The 16,221-nt window shown below is 42.8% G+C and overlaps 1 protein-coding gene across 4 annotated transcripts in view; it reads right to left on the bottom strand.

Annotated features, from left to right (window-relative positions):
• Nucleotides 1–16,221, bottom strand: part of AFF1 (ALF transcription elongation factor 1) — a 178,888-nt gene that overhangs the window by 105,840 nt on the left and 56,827 nt on the right. The window lies entirely within an intron of this gene.

The following is a 16,221-nucleotide window of genomic DNA, read 5'->3' as shown; positions in this document are numbered from 1 at the left end:
CAGTGCGGTGTGGGTGCACCCCATCACAAAGACCCATTACTAAATTTAAAAATAAATAAGTTGAACTGAGTGAAGTGATTCAAGGAAAGAATCTTTTATACTGTAAATGTGAGTATTCTGTACGCTATTTCAAAATTATATGTATGAGCATTTCCAAGTGTCAAAACTATAGGGCAGCAATAACCAGTGCTATAAGGAAGCAAAGAATTAGCTATAATACATTAGATGACTGGACTTCAAACTCTGAAAGTGGCCAACCTGGGAGACTACAGGGGAAGACAAATTCCCATAGTGCCTCTGGCCAAATCTACAATCTTGTACATGACAAGTAAAATTCTTTTCTAATCTACTACAAAGATCATTTGATACCTTGAAATGGGAGAATATACTGTATATTTGAGATAGTTTGTCTGTATGGTCAAAAACTCCTAAATGGTAAGAGTCAGGACCACTAAATTTAGTATATAGCTTCCTCTTACCATAGCTTAAAACAATGTAAGATTGTGCCAAGAAAACAATGTGCCTAGAATGGGATTTCTGCTCATAAAACCATACAGGAAAGATACAGAATCACCAAATCAAGTACAACCCCAGCTATGTTAGCTTTGTGCTGGGATTATGGGAGGGAGTGCCTCACCTCCAGCCCTTCTCAAGCCATGGCAGCTCAGTGCTGGAGCCAGGGGTGGAGGCGCCTCTTCCCCGCCCCCAGCTGTGTCTACTCCATGCTAGGGCTAGAAGAGGGGATGTCTTTCCCCCCAAACCATGGCAGCCACCCAGAGCTGCCCTGTCAGGGGACAGGTGATCCTTCCATGGCCCCCACCCAGCCTAACCTGGACCTGAACCAGTCAGGGGATATGAACCTCCGCTGGCTATACCCACTGAAGCTGCAGCAGTTATGGTGAGGTGCTTCTCATCAGGCCCCAAGCAGCTGTGGTGAAAGGCTTGGGTAGTCCTGTCTCCCTGGGGCAGCCAGTGTATTGAACCCCTCATTCCCAGCCTCACCCCAGAGCAATGATTTAAATTAAAAATGTACATTTTCAGTTTAGTTTCCAAAAAACTGAAATTGAGTTAAAGGACCCGAGCATTGCTGAACAAATCTTCTAATCTAATTATAACTTAGCATATATAACTATAAATATTGTTACCAAAACAGTCTTAATTGAAAATCTACTTGTGGCATTTGACTGTAGCCTCTTGCAGAGACTTGAATGCCACAGGCAAACTACATGAATCAGCTGAACAGTATGTATATTTTACAACAGCAGTACATATCCCGTCTTTCCCTCTTTTAACATCCAGACAACTTTCACCAAAACCCAGGGCAACAACCATGTTTCCAATGGCTTATGGTAGCAATGTATTCCCTCTGCCCTGCCCTATATTATGGAGAACAGCATTAGAATCTGATCACAGTAGATGTTTTAAACAAAAACCAAAAAAAATTCCACAAAATGGTTATTACCCTAAAGCATATAATGTATTTATATACTATCTTTGATCCACAAAGTGTCACTTGAAATGGGCTATCTGGCAGTTATTAACAACAAAAATGATATAGAGTGTGCTAAATATTTATCTGTTAATAATTTTACGTTTTTTAAAAACAACACACCCACACCCCATGCCCACAGGTGCAAGTTCCAGGAATGCAGATGGCAGTTAAGTAAGTTATCCTGGGAAGTTGGGATTTTGATCTACGATGGAAAAAAATTCAACATTCCAAAATTTTGTAGTTTTCCTGAAATTATAGAGCTGGATTTAGATACCAGAAATACCTTCACCCACAGTTACAAGCCTTGGCATACTCATCCTCTCAAAAGAAACATCTCCAATGGAATCCAAGACAATTAAATAAAAGAAACAGGCACAATCTGCCAATTATTTATCAACTGTGTGCAAGGGAGGGAAAAAAGGAGGGGCACAGTTATACCTATGCCATTAAAGCTTGTCTTGTTTACAAGCTCTTTTGTCCTTTGATAGCTACAGAAGTTCACTGGAATCTTCTTCAATGAAAAAGCCTTTAAATAAAAGGCAATATAAACCCCAAACAAACCACAATTCCTTCAACTGTCTATTTATAGATAAATGACAAAAAATTGCAGTCAAAATCTTCCACTCAGCAATTTTCTCTCACCTCAAACCTTCCCCCTGCAGTAAACACCTTAAGTTGTGTTAAAAGAGGCAGCTTAACACTAAATCATGTTTGTGTGGTGCACTTACCTCTTTGAACATGTCTTACTGTCTTCCCACATGGCAAGAGAATTTTCCTGTTTTCATACATTCCCTTGTCAACCCTAATCAGTGTCAATAGGTTAATATCTTTTGTGCTGGCAGCCGCAGTGATAGCCCTGACAGGAAAGAACTTCCCTTGCACTGAGCCATGAGAAGCAGAGAGCGCTCCCAGGCATAACTCCCTTGGCTCCTCTCCTAAAAACGCTCTCTCAAGTACATGGTTGCTTAGCAATATTTGCCTTTCCCCTGTACATTTGAAATTGGCAACATCTGTCCCTTTGGCAATTTTGACTTGTGCAAAGGACCATGTGAAGAGTTTTCAATCCTACAAAATAAGCTGGTTGAAGATGTTATAATGTGAGATTTTATTGCCGCTCTGGTATTTTGTTAATATTTTATTTTCATCAGGTATAAAACCTGTGGCTGTGTCTAGAGAAAAGGTACAGAAGAGAAAATCACCATGTCCAGTGGGAATCACCTGCTAAATCACATAACAAGTAGCCTTTTGTGTTTACATATTTATACCTGCACGCTTGAGTCTTTTTTTAAATGCTAATTTAGTATTTCAATGGAACAGAATTCTTTATAGATATAGACATGTAATAAATGATGAAATTAAGGGAACATAAAATCGGTTTGTTTTTTTCAAGCAATAGCTTCTGCATTTTTACAAATAACGATCCCTTCAAAATATCATGTGCTGATTAGCACATGAATTCACTTGATAGATGTTTGTCAAGCACTTGGAGCAACTAGGCACCAATTTTGATTGTGTCCTCTGAGTGCTACTGCAAAAAAATAACAATCCTGACCAAATGTATAAAAAGGGATGGAAATTTACAGTGAAAGGTAAAATGGTAACACATGTTCTCATCACCTGAAAGCAAACGTTCCTTTAAAAAAAAAAAGATATTACAAGAATACTTGTTCTTGTGTCTAAGTATCTTTGTTCGGAGGAAGGAAAATATATTTTACACTTAACTGAATTTTACTTTGGCCCATCCTTACCCAACTTCAGAGACAGCCTTATTGTTTTTCCGGTTCTGAACTGCATTTCTTTGTGTATTTGAAGGAGAGAAGGTTTGTTGTCGGTAGAATCCCTCCCTCAAGTCAGAGAAAAATGTATGATTATTTTGAGGACTCGGATTTAAATTGGGAAGGAGAGTTTGTTTGGGGTTTTTATTAACCAGATGGTTAATTGGATAGAATGCTGGTAAGAAGGGTGTGCATGCATATTACAATATATTCACACCATGTGAAGTATGTACACGAAATACTTTTAAAATAAAAAAAACAGTGTTTTTAATCCACCAACTATCTTCTCTCATGACACACAAATTAACAGCATGACCCAACATGATATACAGTCTCAGTTACATCAAGGGGATCACACACAAAAGTAAACATAGCACCTGGCAATAAAGACTTAAAGAAACTTGGGCCCAAATTCTTCTAACAAAAATTAGACAAACAATTGCCCTATATCTACTCTATATTTGAGACAGTCTCTCAGTGAGTCTGTCTGTTCAGGAACTCCTCCTAAACAGTAAAAGCTAGGACCACCAAATTTGGTATACAGTTTCCTCTCATGACTTAAAACAAAGTCAGGGGTTGGTTGTGCCAGAAAAATGGAATGTCACTGGAATGGGATTGCTTCTCGGAAAACCATAAGGAAAAGAGATAATCATCAGGCATGTGAAAGGGGCTAGTCGGAGGCACCCCCCCCCCCTTTGGTACTGCCCCAATCCCAAACCTCCAACCTCCCAGCCTCCATTTAGGGAGGTGACAGGGGGGCTGAAGCTTGCTCACTCCTGATACGTATAGTAACATTTCTGGCTGTTCCCCTTTGTCAGGGAGCAAGAAGAAAGTGCATAGTTTGCTGCATGCCTCACTCTGACCGGGGAGTGAAGGGGTCTGATGAACTTGGACCTGTCCCAGCCAGGGGTATACACCTTTCCCCCACCTCTCCCTGCTAGAGCTGCAGCAGCCATGGAGAAATATTTCTCACATGGTCCCAAGCTGCTGTGGTAGGAGAGGGCTGGGGTAGTCCTCTCCCCTCTGGGACGTCTGCATACTGAACCCCTCAACTCCAGCCCCACCCCAGACCAATGATTTAAATCAGGGGTGGGAAACCTAAGCCCCTCTCTCCCCCCAGCATTAGGAAGCCCACATTGGCACTCCAGCCCCATGCCCTCCTCTCCTTGCAGCTTCCCTGCAGGTCTGAAGCACAAGTGCATGCTCCCCATTGTGGCTATGTCTAGACTACATTGTAGTAACCCAATTGCATGACCCATGTTACAAAGCAGACATTTTCAACTGCCCTTTCTGGTTTGTTTAAAAAAAAAAAAAAAAAAAAAAGCACCAGTTACATATTTAAAAATAAATAACCCTGATTTATAATTTCCATTGAATATGTTTACCATTCCTATTTCCATTACTTTAATTAACATGGTGTAAGATGCCACAAGCTGGAGAATGAATCCTGCAGGAACTTTTCAGAAAGCAAAAGTAAATTGACACAAGTTAGTGCTGCACAAGACACAAGGTTTTCTTCCTCTCTTCCTGCCCTGCTGGTAGGACAGGAAGGTAAGAAGGCTTTAGACTTCTTAACTAGCACTATTTCAAAAACCTGATCTATATACAAATGGGTAAATATTTTTACCAGAAGAAAAAGTAGTCTCATTATGAAATATCAACTTTTCGTGTAACAAATATACAGCTTTGTCAAAAGTAATCTGATAGCAGTCTTTCAAATACTGAGTGCACCATGGATGTTCTGGGGTGTAAATTATGATAACTAGATTATAAACTTACAAAAAAGGACCCTTGCCTTTCACGTAAAGGTCCAGAATGAGAAAGCTTGGAGGTCATTCTTCCATGTATTTCCCATGAACAGGCACAAACTCTCACATTCTCATAAATAGACAGTTGGGGCCACTCTCACCTTTTCTTCTAAGCTAGAGGTCTGTTTTTACTTTTGAAACTGGCAACAATATGCACGGAGTTGCAGGGTATTGTTTTGAGCTCATTAACATGCATATCAGCAGCCACCTCTTGCTGCTCTCAAGTATTTGCTTTGAAGCTGTCATGTTGGAATGCTTGGCTGTTGTCATCTGTTTCTGGCCTTGCTCAGGCTTTCCTGTTGGTTTCTGTATTTTTTCCGCTTCGTGTTTGTCATATTTCACATTAGCAATAATTGCATGAGCAATGTGAGGTTCTTTTAGTTAGATATTATAGGTCAAGTCTACACTGGCAAGTTACTGTGCAGTAAATCAGCCCCTGGTGCTGGTGTTCACACTGGCAAGGCACTGAGGGTATGTCTACACTATCCCGCTAGTTCGAACTAGCGGGGTAATGTATGCATACCGAACGTGCAAATGAAGCCCGGGATTTGAATTTTCCGGGCTTTATTTGCATAAGCCGGCCGGCGCCGTTTTTAAATGCCGGCTTGTTCGAACCCCGTGCCGCGCGGCTACACGTGGCACGGGCTAGATAGTTCGAACTAGCAAGCCATTCCGAACTATCTGTGGAACGAGGTGTACAGATAGTTCGGAATGGCTTGCTAGTTCGAACTATCTAGCCCGTGCCGCGTGTAGCCGCGCGGCACGGGGTTCGAACAAGCCGGCATTTAAAAATGGCGCCGGCCGGCTTATGCAAATAAAGCCCGGGAAATTCAAATCCCGGGCTTCATTTGCACGTTCGGTATGCATACATTACCCCGCTAGTTCGAACTAGCGGGGTAGTGTAGACATACCCTTAGTGTGCACTGATTCCACAGTTGCTAGACTTCAGGTAAATTACCTCATGAAAAATGTAGAGTGCACTGCTCTGAAAGCTGCTGCAAGTGCCACAAGTGTGCTCACACTACTGGGCTGGCAGTTGAGAGTGTGGACACCCAACAGCCTTTCCACTGTTGCACTCTGCGTATGGTGTTGTAACCGCCAGCACTTTATATCTGCCAGTGTAGACATAGCCATAATATACTTCTGCTTCAAGCCATGCTGTATAAAAATAACTAATCAAAACTGTTCTTATATTTCATCGCATTGTTTTCTTATTTGAGTAATCACCGAGGACATCTTTACACGTACCACCTTTTCTACACTGAAAAGATCTCTCTGAACTTCACTAAAATAAGCTTTTTATTTCTGTTTGATAAATATGCCTCACACCATTCAGTTTCACTTCATACAGACATGAATAGTAACCAAACCTGAAGATGTCTGACATCCTTCAGTGTTTGGAGAGTTTCCCATCTCCCATACAAACTGTTCATAGGATTTTTGGGTTGTTATTAGTAACTGCACTCAATTTACTATAGCTAATCCTACTGCAGTTTGACAAAGAAAAAAATCATCCCAATGGCTAGTACATTATGCACATTTGTTTTTCAACATTTGATAATGCAATTTAAACTAAAATACTGAATTAATAGTAAAGGGTGAACATATTTTTCATATTTAGTGTAAATGCCCAAAACAACACATTTATTTCAGCTTGTAACTGCTCATCTTAGGTCAGAGGGAGATTTGTACAGAAAACTATAAGTTAATTGACAAAACCATTTTATTGAGTTACTACACTTCAGAACAATTGCTTTTTTTATTGTTATTGTCAGTTTGAAAAAGAGTGGTATAAGTTCTCTCAGCTACTTCTAAATGGCCCAGTGCACACATTTAATGTGGGGGGGTATACATTTAAGTTGAGCCTCTATTACGGTGTCTTTGAAAAGTTAAAAAATTAAATGCCACCATGTTGGGCTGCTATAGTGTTTTTTCAGCCACCGAGATGTTAAATTTAATTATATGATGGTCACTATTTCCAAGCTGTCCAGCTATAGTCACTTATTGGATCAGATTCTGTGCTCCATTTAGGACTAGGACTAAGCAATTAGTCGAGTCACTACTCTACTACTCACTCCCCCCTATCTCTGTATGAGAGGCAGAAAAGGATGGGGAGAGCAAGAGCCGGTGCTGGGGGGAGCTGGCTTAAAAGCTGGTCCCGTCCCGTCCCGTCCCCCCGGCACTGGCTCTGCTGTGTCAGGGGTGGGGGAGGCAGAGACACAGCAGTCCGGGACCTGAAGCAGTCTAGGACCTGGCGTGAGCTGGGACTGCTCCATACCAGCTTGCGCCAGGTCCTGAACCAACCCCTGCGGCAACTCCTACTACATTTAAACTGCAGAGGTGCACTGGGGGGGGGTAGCTCCAGGACCCACCTCCCCTTATCTACTAATCGTGTCATCAATATAAATTGTATCAACTACATAATTAGTCAGTTACCTGCTTCTTAACATCCTTACTTATGATTAATCAAGAATTACTTCTTCTCTTGAGGGTTTCAGAACCAGCTGCTCCAAGAAGCAGTCATTTAAGATGTCAAGAAACTTCATCTCTGCATCCCATCCTGAGGTGTCATGTACCAGCCAATAAGGGGATAACTCAAATCACCCATTATTATTGAGGTTTTTAAAATTTTTACATCCTCTCTAATCTCCCTTAGCATTTCACGGTCACTATTACTATCCTGGTCATGTGGCTGATAATATATCCCTACTGCTATATTCTTATTATTAGAGCATGGGATTACTATCCATAAAGAGCTTCAGAGGGGTAGCCAAGTTAGTCTCTAATGGAAAAACTTAAAAAAACAATGAACAGTTTAACAGCACCTTAAAGACTAACAAAACAAGTAGATGGTAGCATGAGCTTTCCTGGGTACAACCCACTTCTTCTAAAGAATCTATGGAACAGTTTGGTTCATTTATGAATTTTACTTCCTTTGATTTTACATTTTCTTTCACATATAATGCCACTCTCCCACCAGCACAATCTGTTTTGTCTTTCTGATATATTTTGTATCCTGGAATGACTGTGTCCCATTGCTTCAGAGAGGTAGCCAAGTTAGTCTGTAACTGGAAAAACTTAAACAACGAATAGTCTAGTAGCACCTTAAAGGTTAACAAAACATGTAGATGGTATCACAGACTTTTGTGGGCACAAGCCACTTCTTTGTGTCTCATTGATTATTCTCATTCCACCAAGTTTCTATAATGCCTATTATAACAATATCCTCATTCAATATCAGGCATTCTAAGTTCATTCATCTTATTATTTAGACCAGCGTTTCCCAAACTATGGGCCGCGGCTCGATACCAGGAAAAAGATACCGGGCCTCAGTGTGGTTGCTGGCTCCTGAGGTGTTCCAGGCTCCCAGAGTGCCCGTGTGGCACTGGGTCCACCAAGCCCTTGGCCAGCCTGGGCATAACCTGCAGCCCGATGTTCCGGCTCCCGGCAGAGGCGTAGCTAGGGGAAATTGGGGGAGGAGGAGGAGAGGAGAGCTGGCCACCGGAAGCAGCACTGGACAGGGGAATTGAGGCGGGTTTTGGAGATTTGGGGGGGGAAGGGGGGAAGCCGGCAGAAGCAGAGCTGGCTGGGGGCTGGCCAGGAGATCGGGAGGAGGAGTAGGGGAGAAGCGGCTGCCGGAAGCAGGGTTTGCCTGGGGCATCGGAGCTGGCTGGGAGAGATTGGGGGGCCGGAAGTAAGGCTGCCGGGGGGTGCAAGGTCAGGGGTAGGGAGCTGGCCGGGGAAGATGGGGGCAGGGGGAGAGAAGCGGCTGCCGGAAGCAGGGCTGGACGCGGACAGCGGGGCTGGCCAAGGGAGATTGGGAGGAGAAGCTGGGGGGAGAGGGGAGAGAAGCGGGACTGACCCAGCCAAATGTAGATCTCGGGGCGCTGCTCCCCTTTCCTCCCCCAGAAAGCACAAGTGAGTCTGGCCTGGGGATTCTATTGTGTCACCCACCTCCCCCCAACACACACACCCCTCGAGTAGTTGCAAACGGTCTGGCTGGTAGACACACTCATGCAACCTGAGCACATTTAGCAGCCAGGCAGTTTAAAACTACAAACTGATACATCTAGTAATAATAAAACTTACCTAATGAGAAAATACTGGACATGTTATATGTCTGGTATTTTCTCAGTTTGTTTTTTATGTGTTTATATTTTTGGGCTGCAAAAAACAGTACTGGAAAAAAAAGGGTTCCAACTAAAGTAAAAAGTTTGGGAAACCCTGGTCTAACCAGCTTTCTGTCTGTCTTACAGCCCATTTATCCAATCCATATTCTTTAACTTGATGGCAAGAATATTGTGGGTGACCATATCAAAAGCTTTGCTAAAGCTGGCACCGGGGGCTTTGGGAGGACCAGAAAACTTATTTGAATATTCATTATTTGATTAATGAATATGCAAACATGTAAATGAACCCCGACCAGGGTTGTTCTATCTATTACCCAAGATCCACAAACCTGGAAATCCCGGACGCCCCATCATCTCGGGCATTGGCACTCTCACTGAAGGACTGTCTGGCTACGTGGACTCTCTGCTCAGACCCTACGCCACCAGCACTCCCAGTTACCTTCGTGACACTACGGATTTCCTGAGAAAACTACAATGCATAGGTGATCTTCCAGAAAACACCATCCTAGCCACCATTGCTATAGAGGCTCTCTACACAAACATCCCACATGCAAATGGAGTACAAGCTGTCAGGAACAGTATTCCTGATGATGCCACAGCACAACTGGTGGCTGAACTCTGTGAATTTATCCTCACACACAACTATTTCAGATTTGGTGACAACATATACCTCCAGACCAGTGGCACTGCTATGGGCACCCGCATGGCCCCACAATACGCCAACATTTTTATGGCTGACCTGGAACAACGCTTCCTCAGTTCTCGTCCACTTACACCCCTTCTCTACCTACGCTACATCGATGACATCTTCATCATCTGGACCCATGGGAAGGAGGCTCTAGAAGAATTTCACCATGATTTCAACAGCTTCCACCCCACCATCAACCTAAGCATGGACCAATCTACACGGGAGGTCCATTTCCTGGACACCACGATACAAATAAGTGACGGTCATATCAATACCACCCTATACCGAAAACCTACCGACCGCTATACTTACCTGCATGCCTCCAGTTTCCATCCCGGACACACCACACGATCCATTGTTTACAGCCAAGCACTGAGGTACAACCGCATATGCTCCAACCCCTCAGACAGAGACCTACACCTACAAGATCTTCAACAAGCATTCTGTAAACTGCGATACCCACACGAGGAAGTGAGGAGACAGATTGACAGAGCCAGACGTGTACCCAGAAGCCTCCTGCTACGGGACAAGCCCAAGAAAGAAACCACCAGAACACCACTGGCCATCACCTACAGTCCCCAGCTAAAACCTCTCCAACGCATCATTAGTGATCTACAACCCATCCTGGACAATGATCCCTCGCTTTCACAGGCCTTGGGAGGTAGGCCGGTCCTTGCCCACAGACAACCTGCCAACCTGAAGCATATTCTCTCCAGCAACTACACACCACACCATAATAACTCGAACTCAGGAACCAATCCCTGCAACAAACCTCGGTGCCAACTCTGCCCACATATATACACCAGCAACACCATCACAGGACCTAACCAGATCAGCCATACTGTCACTGGTACGTTCTCCTGCACATCTACCAACGTAATATATGCCATCATGTGCCAACAATGCCCCACTGCTATATACATCGGCCAAACTGGACAGTCCCTATGTAAAAGAATCAATGGACACAAATCTGATATTAGGAATGGCAACATACAAAAAGCTGTAGGGGAACACTTCAATCTTCCTGGACACACATTGCAGATCTAAAAGTAGCCATCCTGCAGCAAAAAAAACTTCAGGACCAGACTTCAAAGAGAAACTGCTGAGCTACAGTTCATCTTTAAGTTTGACACAATCAACTCTGGATTAAACAAAGACTGTGAATGGCTTGCTAACTACAAAAGCTGCTTCTGCTCTCTTGGAATTCACACCTCCAGATTAGCTGCTAGAAGTGGGCCTCATCCTCCTTGATTGGATCCACCTCGTCATCTCCAGCCTGATCCTGGCCTGCATATTTATACCTGCCTCAGGAAATTTCCACTACATGCATCTGACGAAGTGGGTCTTTGCCCACGAAAGCTTATGCTCCTACACTTCAGTTAAGTCTATAAGGTGCCACAGGACTCCTCGTCACTTATGTAAATGTATGTTACCAGTCCTCCAAAAGTTTGTGAATGGATTTACTGGTCCCTGTGTCAGAAAGTTTGGGAACCCCTGATTTAGACTTCTAGCATTTGTATATAAGCACCTTAAAAACTAATCACTATTTAGCTGTCTGCGCATTCCTTGTGTGACTGAATGGGACTCTTTCATTCGACTGTTTCTCATCTGATATTACCCATATTATATCATTTTCCATCCTCTCCTCTTTACTAGGACATGGAGAATTTCTGTTAAACAGAGCTTCCCCTAATGGATGTCTCTGTCCCATTCATGTGCTCCTCCGCACCTGTCAGCTTTCCCCAAGCCTTTAGTTTAAAAATTACTCTATGACCTTTTCAATTTTAAGTGCCAGCAATCTGGTTCCTTTTTGGTTTAGGTGGAGCCCATTCTTCCTGTATAAAATCCTCCCTTCCAGAAGGTTTTCCCAGTTACAGATGAATCTAAACACCTCCTCCCTACACCACTGTCTCATCTACGCATTTTGAGACTCTGCAGTTCTGTCTATTTAACTGGCCTTGCACGTGGAACTGGAAGCATTTCAGAGAACACTACCATTGAGGTCCTGGATTTCAATCTCTTTACTATACTGGCAGCCCTGTGTGTATGCATTAAAGTACAGCCTTTAATTCTATGATTGCATACTGTTTTTTTCACAGCACCACACTACCTCATTCACTGCATAAGATGGACCTGCCATGGGAATGCATCAAGGTTGTATGGTAAAGGAGGCTACCGGGTTATAGGACCCCACCTTCATTTCTTGCAAAAATTGGAAGATGTGTAGTGAATGAGGCAGGAGACTGAAGGAAGAAAAAGGATGGTTAAAGTAAGGGTGTAAAATGGAACCACTGAATATGTGAGGATTGAGTTTTGAATACGAAATCACTGGAAAGTTTGCTGAAGTGAAAATAGCTAATGATTAATGTTGTTACTGAAGTAATGTCAGTGTGAGTAATCCCAGCAGAGGCCATTTTGTTCATGTTGTGCCTGCTGCTAGCACAGGATTATCTGGAAAAATAAGCAACATTTATGTTTTGGAACCATGACAGAAGATGACACTCCAATAAGACCCCATTACAGCAAACATAGAGAGAACCCTCTTACAATCAGAAATCTCAGCTTGGAAAAAAAACAAAACAAGACCCTAGAGAGCAAATGTTTTCCCAGACACTTTCCCCTTACACAGTCATTAAAGATTTAGTCTCTCTCACAACCATCCTTCACTACTGCCTGGGCCTGCAATAGCATCAATCCCATTTAAAGCATTGCAGTTGTTACTTTGGAAATTATGGTGATAGTGGTCCATGTTAGGCGCTGGCTTTCTTGCAGGAATAATTATGATCTTAACAGAAAATGTGAAATATCTGTAGGTGGCAAATACATTTCACTTTCATTTATGGTCTATTTTTACAGTTTTCTCACAGTATAGTAAGCCTCTTTGAAAAAGGTAAATTGCAAGGGGAGAATCGGGGGGGAGGAGATGAAGAGCTATGCAGTTTGTGTATGGAAGTGAAAAATGAACAGTTATCCACTGTGGATTAATGCAGTCTACAGTGAAGCTGCTTGTCTATTCAATCTCCAGGCTAAATTTGTCAGTGTTGCCATGAGCAGAAGCTGTCATCAATGAATTTGCAGTTGCAGGTGACATACAGGCCTTGGAAATTCAATTAGCTATTTCATAGAAAAACCCTCTTAAATAATACCAAGAGACAATAGGAAAAACTGGATTTGGATTATGCATAATTGGGTCTGAACAAATAAAAAAATCAGAATGTGCCAAATATAGGTAGCAGACAGGAGCAGAGCAGGAATAAATCAAATTCCATCAGGGCACATTCAATCAGTACTTCAGGGTTGTGTGAAACAGCAGAAGCAGAGACCCAGAAGCTCCTAAATTTTAATTTCATTTCTCCTTCTCTGCCTCAATAAAAATGAGGACATTCATGGTAGCTCTCCTGAAAAGAAAAATTAACCCCCGTTTCCTGTCAAAACTTTTAGCCTGATGCCACAGCACTTCAGGTAGAAGTTTTGTTTAAAAAAAACCCCCACACTAATTTCAATCATTAAAGATTCTACTTAGATAGAGAGATTCATTCTTTAGAAGCTGTTTCCAGTGCTCAGAGACTCTATGCCTAAGTAGTAAAAGCATTTTTACTACAATAATTTGTAATGAGTAGGTTAGAACAATAAGACTTCTTCATGATCTAAAAATTATACTTCTTTTACTAGACTGAACAGAACCATTATATCAAATGCACATATCTATCAAAGCATTTCACAGTGATTACAAACTAAATACAACTGTGAAATCTGATAATCATTCAGCATATTCAGAAATAAAGTGTTTGAGATCAGATCATGAAATATATCTTGAAGCATAATTGGAGATGAGGTTCTTTATCAGGGCAGAGTGATTTAAATCGTTGATATAAATCATGATTTAAATAACAAAGACAAAATCATGATTTAAATCAAATTTCACACTGATATGTTTCAAATATTTCTTAAAAGCAATGGTGCAAATGTGATCACTAAAACTTGTATTTACTACTAAGTATAGCATTTTACAACATTTAAAAGGGTATAATTTGTGTAATATTTAAGATAAATTAATAAAATCAAGTTAGGAACTAGTACATCATACTCATTACACGTGTGTCAAGCTGCAGATGCAGCAGCAGTACATTAGGAATGACAAGAACTAATTGCAGACAAACACAATAGCAGCACATTTTATTAAACTAAAGCTTAAATATTACATAAATGTTTCACACTTGCAATTAAAGCAGTCTCTTGAGTTGCCAGCTGATAGTTGTCCTTAAACTTTTTTTTAATATTCAAATTTTATTAACTAACAGACAAGTAGTCACAACACTAAATGTGCAGTGTCATTAAAACTTCTACAATTAACTCATCTTCCCCACTCCCATGGTCATTTTGATTTATAGACTGAAACAGAAATGAGAAATGTCCTGCTTTTTCAACTCACAGTCAATTTCTCAGTTTTGAGCGAATTACCAAATAATGAAAACATTCTCTCCACGCTTACAGAGGACGCTACTGCTGTGAAAAGCTGGCTTAGCAACTGAACAACTGTTTCAAGGGACCTGGTCAATGATTTCTACCAATTCAAGAGAGTGACTTTGTTTAAAACATCATCAGTAAACATGTACTGATTAAATGGTTTCGCTCCTTCCTGAAATAACTGAGGCAGCAGCATCATTTTCAGAAGATCTGTGTCTACCTTTATACCAGGGGTTAAAGTGCTTGCAAGTGAAGGAGATAGCGTTAGTGTTTGCTCCATTTGCTTCTTTATTGCTCAGAGCTTAACATTCTGAGGAGGTATTTCTTTCGTGAATGTCTCCTGAAGTGCCTTCCAAATTTCAGTAGCATCAGCAAGGCAGCAGCAATGTTTCTGAAGTTTGTGTAAGGCAGTGGTCACCAACCAGTAGATCAGGATCTACTGGTAGATCTTGGAACCTCTAACAGGTGACCCTGACTAGTTTGGTAAGAGACTCAAGTGCCAGGACTCCAGCTGCCCCTCCCCCCACTGCTGTGCATTTCCAGCCCTTTACTTTGAAGCTGCCCCTCCCCTGGGGGATCCTCCTGCTTGCTGTGCAGTGGAGAACAGGGTGCTGATGTCAGGGAGCCCTCTCCTACTCTGTAACCTTTCTCTACAGAGCAGACAGGGGGCACAACATGATGGAGTTTGCAAGGGCGGCCTGTGAGGCTAGGCAAACTAGGCAGTTGCCTTGGGAGCCCCGTGATTACATCACGGCCATTGACCGGCCGTGCAGGCAGGGGCATCGATGGCACCTTCTGCCTGGGGCACCAGCTGCTGCAGTCAGCCTCAGGCCGCTTCTGGGAGTTTTCTGGGGAGTTGTGCAGGGCCAGGGCAGGGGTGAGCCTGACTTAGCCCCACTGCACCACCACCCAGGAGCCACCTTGAGGTAAGCAGTACCCAGCTGGAGCCCGCTTCTCAAACTCCTACCCCAGTCACGAACTCCCTCCTGTACCCCAAGCCCCTGACCCAGCCCCAAGCACCCCTGCATCCAAACACCATCCCAGACCTGCACCTAGAACTCCCCTTTCTACATCCCAACTGCCTGCCTCAAGAGCCCCTCAGGGCTCCTCTCACACTCCAGATCCCTTAATCCAAGACCAGAGCATGACCCCAACTCTCTGCCCCAGCCTGGTGAAAGTGAGGGAGGAAGAGCAAGAGAGGCAGGATGGAGTAAGCAGGGGTGGGAAGGAAGTAGGGCAAGGGTATTTATATTTGAGGTAGATCTTGGATTGCACTTAAATTCAAAAAGTGATCTCGTGCTTTAAAAGGTTAGAGACCCTTATGTCACTCAGGGATGTGCCTTAAGATCAACATAAATTTTCTTGCTAAGAGGGGTAATTAAGCGCTGGTGCGGACTGCATCATATCACTAGGAGAGTTTCTCACCTTGACATAGCTACATAAGAACATCAGAACATAAGAACAGCCGTACTGGGTCAGACCAAAGGTCCATCTAGCGCAGTATCCTGTCTGCCGACAGTGGTTAGCACCAGTGCCCCAGAGAGGGTGGACCGAAGACAGTGATCAAGCGATTTGTCTCCTGCCATCCCTCTCCAGCCTCTGACAAACAGAGACCAAGGCACCATTTTATCCCCTGGCTAATAGCCTTTTATAGACCTAACCTCCATGAAATTATCTAGCTTCTCTTTAAACTCTATTATACTCCTAGCCTTCACAGCCTCCTCTGGCAAGGAGTTCCTCAGGTTGACTACACGCTGTGTGAAGAAGAACTTTCTTTTATTAGTTTTAAACCTGCTACCCATTAATTGCATTTGGTGTCCTCTAGTTCTTCTATTTAGGGAACTAATAAATAACTTTTCTT

Source organism: Pelodiscus sinensis, chromosome 5, assembly GCF_049634645.1.
Source record: "Pelodiscus sinensis isolate JC-2024 chromosome 5, ASM4963464v1, whole genome shotgun sequence".
Taxonomy (NCBI): domain Eukaryota; kingdom Metazoa; phylum Chordata; order Testudines; family Trionychidae; genus Pelodiscus; species Pelodiscus sinensis.
The sequence above is the reverse complement of the archived record's forward strand: the minus strand, read 5'-3'. Positions and strand labels throughout refer to the sequence as shown.